The sequence below is a fragment of the Phalacrocorax aristotelis genome, chromosome 12, assembly GCF_949628215.1.
Source record: "Phalacrocorax aristotelis chromosome 12, bGulAri2.1, whole genome shotgun sequence".
Classification (NCBI taxonomy): Eukaryota; Metazoa; Chordata; class Aves; order Suliformes; family Phalacrocoracidae; genus Phalacrocorax; species Phalacrocorax aristotelis.
The window spans coordinates 16,109,253-16,118,662 of record NC_134287.1 but is presented as its reverse complement, the minus strand read 5'-3'; the positions used below and the strand labels follow the sequence as shown (position 1 = coordinate 16,118,662).

General features: G+C 39.6%; 1 long non-coding RNA gene across 1 annotated transcript; it reads left to right on the top strand.

The window, feature by feature from the left end:
- Window positions 1–990: 990 nt before the first annotated feature.
- On the top strand, window positions 991–7,165 carry LOC142063476 (uncharacterized). Its single transcript, XR_012662781.1, has 3 exons — window positions 991–1,068; window positions 2,214–2,332; window positions 4,587–7,165. It is a non-coding gene; the product is annotated as an uncharacterized LOC142063476 (long non-coding RNA).
- Window positions 7,166–9,410: the final 2,245 nt, after the last annotated feature.

Sequence of the window (9,410 nt, the reverse complement as noted above, 5' to 3'; positions counted from 1 at the left end):
AAGTTCAGGTGAACTTTGGCTTTAAATGTGGCACACAGCTCCCATCTCACCCTTTAACTGCAGTAAAAGTACATTTTGAGTTTACCTGTGCATTTTCAGTTGAAGAACTTCAGAAGATAAAAAGTTAATACGATACAAATTTAGGGCCGCCATGCTTGCACTGTGAAGGTGGGTTAATCAGCCTCTTAACATCCTGTATGTCCCCTAGCAAGTAATGACATTATGCTTCAATCACATCAACCTTTTTTTAACACTGCCCTCGAGAAAGATTTGGAAAAGATAAACATTTCCCGTAACACTTCCCCCCCCCGCCCCGACTTGCATCGGCTATAGATTTATCTTTTAATGTGCTAAGGCCAGCTTGGTACTCCATGCCCAAGATAATCTCTCATTGACTCCACTGGAAGATTTTCTCATGGCAAGAACATTAAACAGAATACTGATTTTATTTTATTTTTAATGTGCTTCTGACAAAGCTTTTAATTTTTTATCTCTTTTTTAATGTTAATTTCTGTCTCAGTGATGCAGTAGAGATAATTTTTTTTGTTATAGTTTCTACGCTATTGTTTCAGCCCTGCTTTAACACCTGCCATGGATGATAAATAGGTAGCCTGGCTACTGATGTAAATTACGGAAGGGCAAGTATTGCATTAGTCTTTCTAAAGCACTGTCAGCCACAAATTACTTAATGGTACCCAAAGTTAATAGGACGTTAACAGTATTACTGTGGCCAGTTAAGGAATGTGGAATTGAATGTGGGGCAGGTGTTTGCATCACGGGCGTGCAATGTGCTATGCACTAATATATCATGAAATGTGATTCTTCCTCTTATGCTTTGCTTCTAACTTTATTTATTATGGCAGTTTTTGTGCATAGGCACTGATTTGAGTAATTTTTGGATGGCAGGATTGCTGTTATCAATGATTTTTTCTTCATTCACACTGGCACAATATTTTCTGCTAACTTCAAATATTCATCCTCTTTTGCTACAGAAGCACTTTGATAGTGACTGGTTTAAGAAATTGAAAGCCTACGTAAACCTTTCCTTAATATTGTGGATTGTAGAAGGTAATAAGTTATTACATTCTTTTCTTTTTGTACTGTGGAGAGAGTCATAAATTTTATCATGTATTTGCTAACTTTAAATTCTACTCTTGAAAATGCTTGTATTCGTTATCACCTTTAGTAACAAAAAAAGAGAACACATGAAATCAGTGCTGCTATTTTTGCTATTAAAGTTAAACATGTTTGGAAAATAAGGTCCTGAATTAGGATGCTATAGGAAAATTAGATTTTCATTGGTAATGTTCTTTTATTTTACTCATCATGGTAGTTGTCATAATTAAATACTCTAATTGGAAAATATTTTTGTTTACTTCTTGAGAAAAGGTTTTGATATTTTTGTATGACTTCTGCATAAGCTTCATTACAAAGTGACACGATTAGTTTAAAACTGTTCCCCTAATGATTTTATGAGGCTTTTGAACCTTTTTCCTCATTATGGATTATGGTTAGAGCCATGTAACCAATTGCAAGATCAGAAGATAGTTTTGCTTATGGTACATGTTATAAAGCACAGTGACCTTGTCCTCCTTGATATTTCACCAAGATGCTTAGAATTTGCATCTCCCAACTTATGGCAGTTCTGATGTGAACTTTGCCATCCAGTGATATTTAATACGAGGAATGGAGGAGGGGAGGGGCGTGTTTTCGTTTTGCTATGGGCTAAACAGACAACCAGAGAAGTGTGCCACTGAAGGTGGCAAAGTATTAGTGAAGGGACCCAAAGAAATTCTGTCATTGCTGCCTTCCTCAGTTTCCTCTGATGTCCTTGAATGGAAAGAGCTGGGGGCAGCAGGATAACGCACAGGGCGGTCATGATGTTTCTGTTTGCCGTGGGGGACCAGTCATGCTGATTAGACTCGTTTTTCAGCTTTCTGCTTCAACAACTGTAACCCTAAGAAAATGCAATGTCATATTCATCCTTGTCTGGTTTTGGTATGTAAGATCCTTTATGGAGATCCACATAGGGCTGGAGGATATATCACCACCATTTTGCAGTCACTGTGCTTCACTGTGGCTCGGCACATGATATGATGGGCGTGAAGTCACTTGGCAGTCCTGCTGCTTAATTAGTTTCAAAGCTGCAGAGAATGTTTCAGGGTAAACTTTCAATTCTGCTTTCATAAACAAAATTAAGATGTCTTGAACAGAACAGAGCCTGAATTCCAGCGCCACAGCTGGTCTGAATCTCCATCCAGGCTGACCAGGTTGGAAAGCCCTGCTGTGGAACTGACCCTGCCACACTGCATGGCTCCAAAGCATGTGCCAGGTAACTCTGCACAAAAGTCCAGACTCTCACTTGGATCCATCTGCTCCCTTTGTGTTTTACCTGTATTTTGACTATCCCCATACCCCACTTTCTTAGTAGCAGAAATGGTTGCCCTACCTTCAAAACTATGGGGCCAGATGTTCTGAAGAACAGCCAGTAAAAGCAAAGTAGACCAATCCTTGGGATCCCTGCCCATCTTGCAGGAAACATTGTCTGCCACAGTATCAGACCTTAATTATATTAATAGAAATATGGTAACACAGTAAGAAGAGATCAATATCTACTAGCTTCAAGTTTAAAGAAATCACTTTGTCCCTGGGATGAAGGGTTTCCAGGGATCCTCAGGCAAGAGTGTGTTTTTCCACAGTTTGGTAGCCTCATGTGTGAGGCTCATCTACAAAGCAGTCATATTTCTGGCCTGCTCAGTAACAGTTACTTCGCATCAACTCTAAATATACTCAAGCGTTATGAACACAGCCAATGCAAAGTGGCAGAAGGTATTAAAATCACGCTTAAAGTTGCTGCCACAGTGTTTAGTTCATTCACAGTCATTCGCACAAAGGAGGTGGTTTCTAGAAACATTTATTTTCTGTACTTGCACTCATTGCAATGCAGACTGAATGCCTCTGCATAAACAATTAGTCTGACTTCTTTGCATCAGGCACCCTTTTGATAAATACTGCTGTTGCAACTTGTTTGCACAGGGTGAAGACCTATCACTTAAAAACATTTACTTGATATATTTACATATAATTCTGCATTCTCTCAAGACCTGTTGGCAGCATTAAGTTATTCTACAATGTCAGCTGGTACAAGGTTGTGAGTTTCTTGGCTCTTCAGTGTTGCATAGAAACAAAGCACTTGCAGATGATTTGCCATTTGGCTGTAATGTTGCTTTCCATTTAACAAAAAAAACATTTCTTGGATGTCATATGAGCATCAGTATCAGATTTCTGAGCGATTAGACCGGTGGTACAGGTAGATCTAAAGCTGTTGCTACTGCTGGTGTGTACTAAACCTTTAGTAAGGTCTTTGATGTTCTACCCGAGTGCTTACAAACTGTTGCCACTTTAGTCTGTCAGCATTTTTGATGTTCCAAAACGTGAAAACGATAACCACATATCATTAGTAACCTGTTGCTGTTCAAAGATAAAAGCCAGTGATGGCAGAAGCAATGTTAATAGCCACACTGTTATCTTAGAGACATGTTACCTGGGCTGTGCTGTGCACTAGGATTTGTCTTACCATCCATTAAAATAATTTATCAGCAAAATGGCATGTTAATGAGGACTGTAGAGATGCCTAGATGTGTCCCTAAAAATGATTCTTTTTGCCTGAGGCCAGATTCTGTTCTCACTTACAAAAAGGAAAATCCAAAGAAATTCTCGTGGCTTCGGTTGCATTATTCTTCCTACAGCAGCATGTGAATAAAATCAGAAGCAGATCCATAAAGCTGAGGCAAAGTTTAATATGAACAAATTATTTTTAGAATGATTGTTAGATTCATCTGACGGAGGAAAAAAACTGTGGAAACGGTGAGATATGGCAAAAATTATTTTTGTTAGTAAGAAGTAACTTAGTGCTGTGGTTGCAACTAAATCATCTGTCACTGAATTGTATGCGGGCCTGGATGATAGTTGGGGAAAGAAAAACCCCCTAAATGTTGATAGGAAAGTGCTTGGAATCAGAGTGCTTAGTAACAATCAGAAGAGATGACAGATTGTATTATTGCACAACAATAAGTCTTCAAGGTATTAGTGGTATCAATTTACAGCACTTTCTATACCATCATTACCTGCCGCAGTCTGTCTCTAATCACTGCAATAGAAACCAGGGCAGCTCCATGGGTGTTTGTGACTTTCTCTGAATATTTATGAAGGTTATAAATGAAATCAGGATCTTGCTCTCTGTTCTTAGCCCATCTGTATAACCATGAAGGCCAAATGAAGCTTTTAGTCATTATACTTAATTGGATGAATGGCCTTCAAAGCTGTCAATAAGTGGTGTGTTCACAGTAAGGTAATTAATAATGCTATTTCCTTTTGGAAGACATATCATTAGCCATTATTTCTTGAGATACAACACTGATGTCTTTATTCAAAGAGGTAATTGCAGGTTACCCACCAATTCCCCACCAGTGACATCATCTTTGCAAACTTAATCTCACAATCTGTCACTTTTGAATTCATAATTAGGATATTTTTCTAATGACAAATGAATGTTATTGAAAGAAATACCTACTTTGTCGTTACAGGAATAAGCACAGCCATACTGAAGAGTGAGGGGTTTGGAACACAAATAAGGCTTGTGAGTTGTTAGACTGAACATCTGGGACCTTCAGAATGACTGTATTGAAGGATCCAGCAAAAGTCACACAGGCAAACCAGCATCTGTATCACAACCAGCGTGTCACCATCAATTTTCATGGCATACTTGAACAGACACACTGAAAAGATTCTCTGCTACAGAATTTGTTTGCTAATTCAGAGTATTTTATAGTAACAGATAAAGAGGTTCTATTAGATTACCCCCGTTCAAAAAATACGTACTATACAGTGTGAATGTCCTTTTCCACCCTTCTTAATAAGCTAATATGCTATGTGCTATGCAGCAGAGTTGATTTCTGACCCTGTCCTGGGAAGTCAGAAACGTGGGTAGCAATGGGATACTTTCGTGCTTTTTATTTGTTCATCCTATTTTAAAATGTATGTGTACAAACAACAAGAAACCTTCACTAAGAGGTGAACAGCTCTTGCTAGTGGTGTAAAGCTATACGGGTAAATTATATCTATTTATGTCAGTGTGAAATCATTAAATACAACCATAGTTTTCAGCTATCTCAGAGAATTACTCCTCCTCTTCTTGCATTCACTATTCGGGTTTTTCAGTATCTTGGGAGTTTTGTAAAGGTGTAAGTGACAGTGTGTTTTATGAACTGACTTTGATCTGCAGACTTCAAACAAATAACACTCTGCAAGTGTTTGTCACAGGCTCAAAAGTCTAGCAGGAGCTGGAACCCATTTTATGTCCAAACCCAGATACGTTGATTCTGTTTTTATATCCACACCTTACCAATATCAGGAGCCTATTAACATAGTTTCTGCTTCCCTGATCCTCACTACTTGTTTGATCTTAAGTCACCTTTCACATGGGTCGTCTTCTTGCATCTTGGCTCTTCCCCTCCCAGAGCTACGCCAAGCCCTTTGCTGTGACGGGTTGGTGATGAGGTGCCCCGGCTGACTCCATGGGCCTGCCCCAGCTGAACAAATTGGCTGCTCCAGTCCCACATGAGGCTGAATAAGAAAATTAAGAGAACCACTCTGCAGGTACGTCTTTGTCATACTCTTGTTATAGCAAGCCTCTTAGCTTGCTCCTCTGCTCCGGTTAGCATGTGGGCAAGCACGTGCTGTAGCTGCAAGGGAACCACTAAGATCTCAAACGCTGTTTCAGCCAATAAGTAGTGTCAGGAGCTGTTTCGTACTGCCTTTTAGCTCTTAATTCTGCTCTTAAACTGAGTTTTTGCCTGCATCCAACTACATATGTGTTTAGGAAGTGAGCTGGCCTTCAGCTGACCCTATGTCAACACCTATACCCCAAAGAATTCAAGATGCAGATGAGAGGTTGCACAAGACTTAGAGAGCTAATAGCATGGCTAATCACCAAGCAGGGCACACAATTTGGAACAGGTCGTGAGCAAAAAGGCTGTTGATGGCCTTGGTATTCTTGACCCAGGACAGGAAGATGATTTCCTATTTTACCTGTGTAGCTTTGCAACACTAGCAAGAGCTATCAGAAAGCTGTAGTATAGTGGAAACTCTGGAGTTTCTCTGTGGTTTAAAGATATGGTGCTAAGCAGTTTCTTCTGGTAAAATATTTTAAGTAGTGACATAATTTCCTTCGAATAACTATTATTTACAAGCCCAATAAAAGTGAGAGCTTTATGGCCTGTATTAACTTGAACAGCCCTTTGGAGAATGTCTGACATTTTATGAATACTTATTGTCTGTTTTTTCTACCTGCTCTTAAATAATGAAATACCTAACACCTGGAAATGTGTAACGATGTCGAGAAGGAAGATCTAACACCTACTGCTGCCTGGAATATCAGGCATCAGAATTTCTCATTTGTAAACAATATTTTTCTTACAGGGCTTGCAGGTATCAGGAAATCTTTATCTCAAAGCCGCTGCAGGAAATGTTCAGACCTTCAGTGGGTGCACTATGACTGATGGCATACTAAATAATTTACCTCCCTGCATTAGAAATTTAGGCCCTGAAAAACCATAGGCAGCATGGTTGCAAATGGCTCTTGCAGAAGTACAGTGTGAAAGATGACATAAAATTCTCTCGTGGGGATGAAGAGATGTGGTATTTCAAATTTAATACAATAAAAATTGAGTTCAGTGTCTGATCTTCTCTTTCTTAGCTGACTATATTTGCTGTCTAACTTGCCATGTGGAAAAGATGACACTTTTCTTCCCCTCAACGATCTCATCTCTCTTTAATCTTTTCTTTTTTTCTCTTGCAAACATCCCAGTGTAGTATTTACCTATTTAAACATCCAGGGAGAATGCTAGTGCATGGCTGCATTTAAAAAGCAGCATTAAAAATACAACTTCTTAATTTATTAAGCAGAAGGAAGGTGGGTTTTCCTCTATGCTAATTTCTCAAATGTATGAAAAATTGCAACACACACTTGTAGAACAATTAAGACATTATTGAGAAGTGAAAATCCATCAATAAATCTTCTTTGAATTTTGCATTTCAAATACACAGAGTTGAATCCTGGAAATCTTTCTTTAGTAGAAATACTTATGTGATAAAAGACAGTTCAATAAATGTCCCTTTATCCAAATGCATTTCCTAGATGATAGGGTAGATAAAATGAGTGTTTTATTTGCAGGAATAAAGTGACTGTTGAATGAGGGTGGCTTTCCACAGCAGCCAGCAGCTGCAGTCAGTGCTGACTATGGGGGATGAAACTTGAGGCCAGAGGGTACACCTAGGCAGGGGATGGCTGCAGGTAAGCGGGGCGCATGTTCCTCTTGGTTGTGCCCCAACACTCCTGCGGGCATGGTCAATCGCTGTAGGACTTGTTCTCCCATTTCTGCAACGGGGCTAGTGGATGTTGCAGACAAACTCGGGACCAAGACTCTAATGATGCCTTCTCTCCAGTTTTTGCCCAGCTGAATTAGCAAGATAACAGTGGGGTTTTGGTGCCTGCCCTAAAGAAGGCTTGGCATTTGGGACAGCTATGGAAGCTGTTCTGGATTCCTGAAGCAGAGCTTGCCACAGGGTAATGGAGCACTGCCATGATGCACTGTTGACTTACTCTGGTGTGATGCAATTAATTCTTGATAAAGGACTTCAAGAGTTGTCTTAAAATCAAGGTACAGTAACATGTAACAAAGCCTTTTACTTGTCAAAGACTGCTTACAAGACTAAACATTAGGGACCATGCCCTTTCCTCCAAATCATAAACATCTTTTTTGTTGTACTGCTCCTTTGGCTAAAGATGTGGGTTTCAACACCGCTTCTATGGCATTTAAATCAGTAAGGAAATCTTACTCAGCCTCACAGGAGAGGATCTGGGCATTGCTTAATAACTCTCACAACTGAAAACACTGGCCCTGAGCACTAAAGTGACGCAACTGAATGGTTGTTTTGCACAATCTCAGCATGTGCTTGCAGATGGCTTTGTGCAACAGTAGCTGTCCGAGGATGATAGGCATGATTTGTGTCATATATAGCTACAAACACCAGTAGAAGGAGTTATTAGTGATCATAACCCATAATTATCAGCAAACTGCTCAGTCCATTGATTGTATTAAAGAACCTCTTAGAAAGGTGTAAAGCATAGGCATTATCACTGTTGCCTAATGAAACAATTATGTAATGAATATATAATTATGTAATGCATAAATAATGTTAATGACACTGCCAAATGTTAACTGTATTAATCACTAGAGGGCAGATTATAATCCATGCTGGGTGCTTTCCTGCTCGCTGCCGGTGTCACAAGGAGGCAATAGCTCTCAGCGGCTTGCTCGCTGTCATGCAGGCAGGTGGAGGCAGGCAGGTTGGGGAGCCAACGCTCAGCCCTTCCCAATGCAACCGGCAACAGAGCTGAGAGAGAGGACACACAGCAGTCATCCAAGTCCAGCAAGTCTGGTGGGCAAGGATGCATCCTTCTGTTGAGACAAAGGGGAGCCATGGACCACACTGACTTTTAGTAGAAATCGGTTTTATTGCTGTTTCTGTGATTATATGAATGTGATTTTTTTACCGTCTTTCAAATTTATGGTAGAGACAAAGCTCCAATCCAATAAGAGCATTTGTGACAGTATAGCTAATTGTACGCAAAAATGTTTGCAGGATCAAGGCATTTATTATTATTTTATAAGCTCACAGGTATTTAAAATGCATCATAGCGCGTCTTCTTTTGTCTTTTCATAGTTTATGCAAACATGTATATTACTGTACATTTTCCTGGGTAGCAATTTATAAGAATCTACATTTTAAGCTTACTCAGAGTCCATACCCCACTCTTAGTGCTAACATAAAGCCATCCTACCTATCTATATCCAGGAAAACCACGGGGGATCTGCTGTGTGCTATTTAACTTAAACAAACCAAAAAGAATTGAATGAAGTTTGAGATCAAGACAGTTCTTGTCTTTCCTCCAAACTGTGGCATGCTGATAAAATCAGTAACGTTTCAATCCTTTGGATTTTTAAAGTAGAGAGAGACTAAATATAGACATGGAGGCCTCTCGCTCAACCTGCTGACCCTGAACCAAGTGACTGTAGGTTGCACTGACAAGAGCCCCATTGTCCTCTTCATTAATCAAACCCACTGAGCCAGGTAAATCTTTAAACAAGATGAATGGGTAGCATTTTTAAAAAGTAAAATAATTCACTAGGCTTTGGATGTGTTTCTCTTTAATTAGTTTGATGAGCACAAAGTCTGAAGCCTTGTCAAACACCCGGTATTAACTTCTGATGCTGACCTAGAAAAGGAGCATTGCAGAGGTAAGAAAATGGGCAGGTGAAACTAACTGAATAAGAGATCTTTTCTGT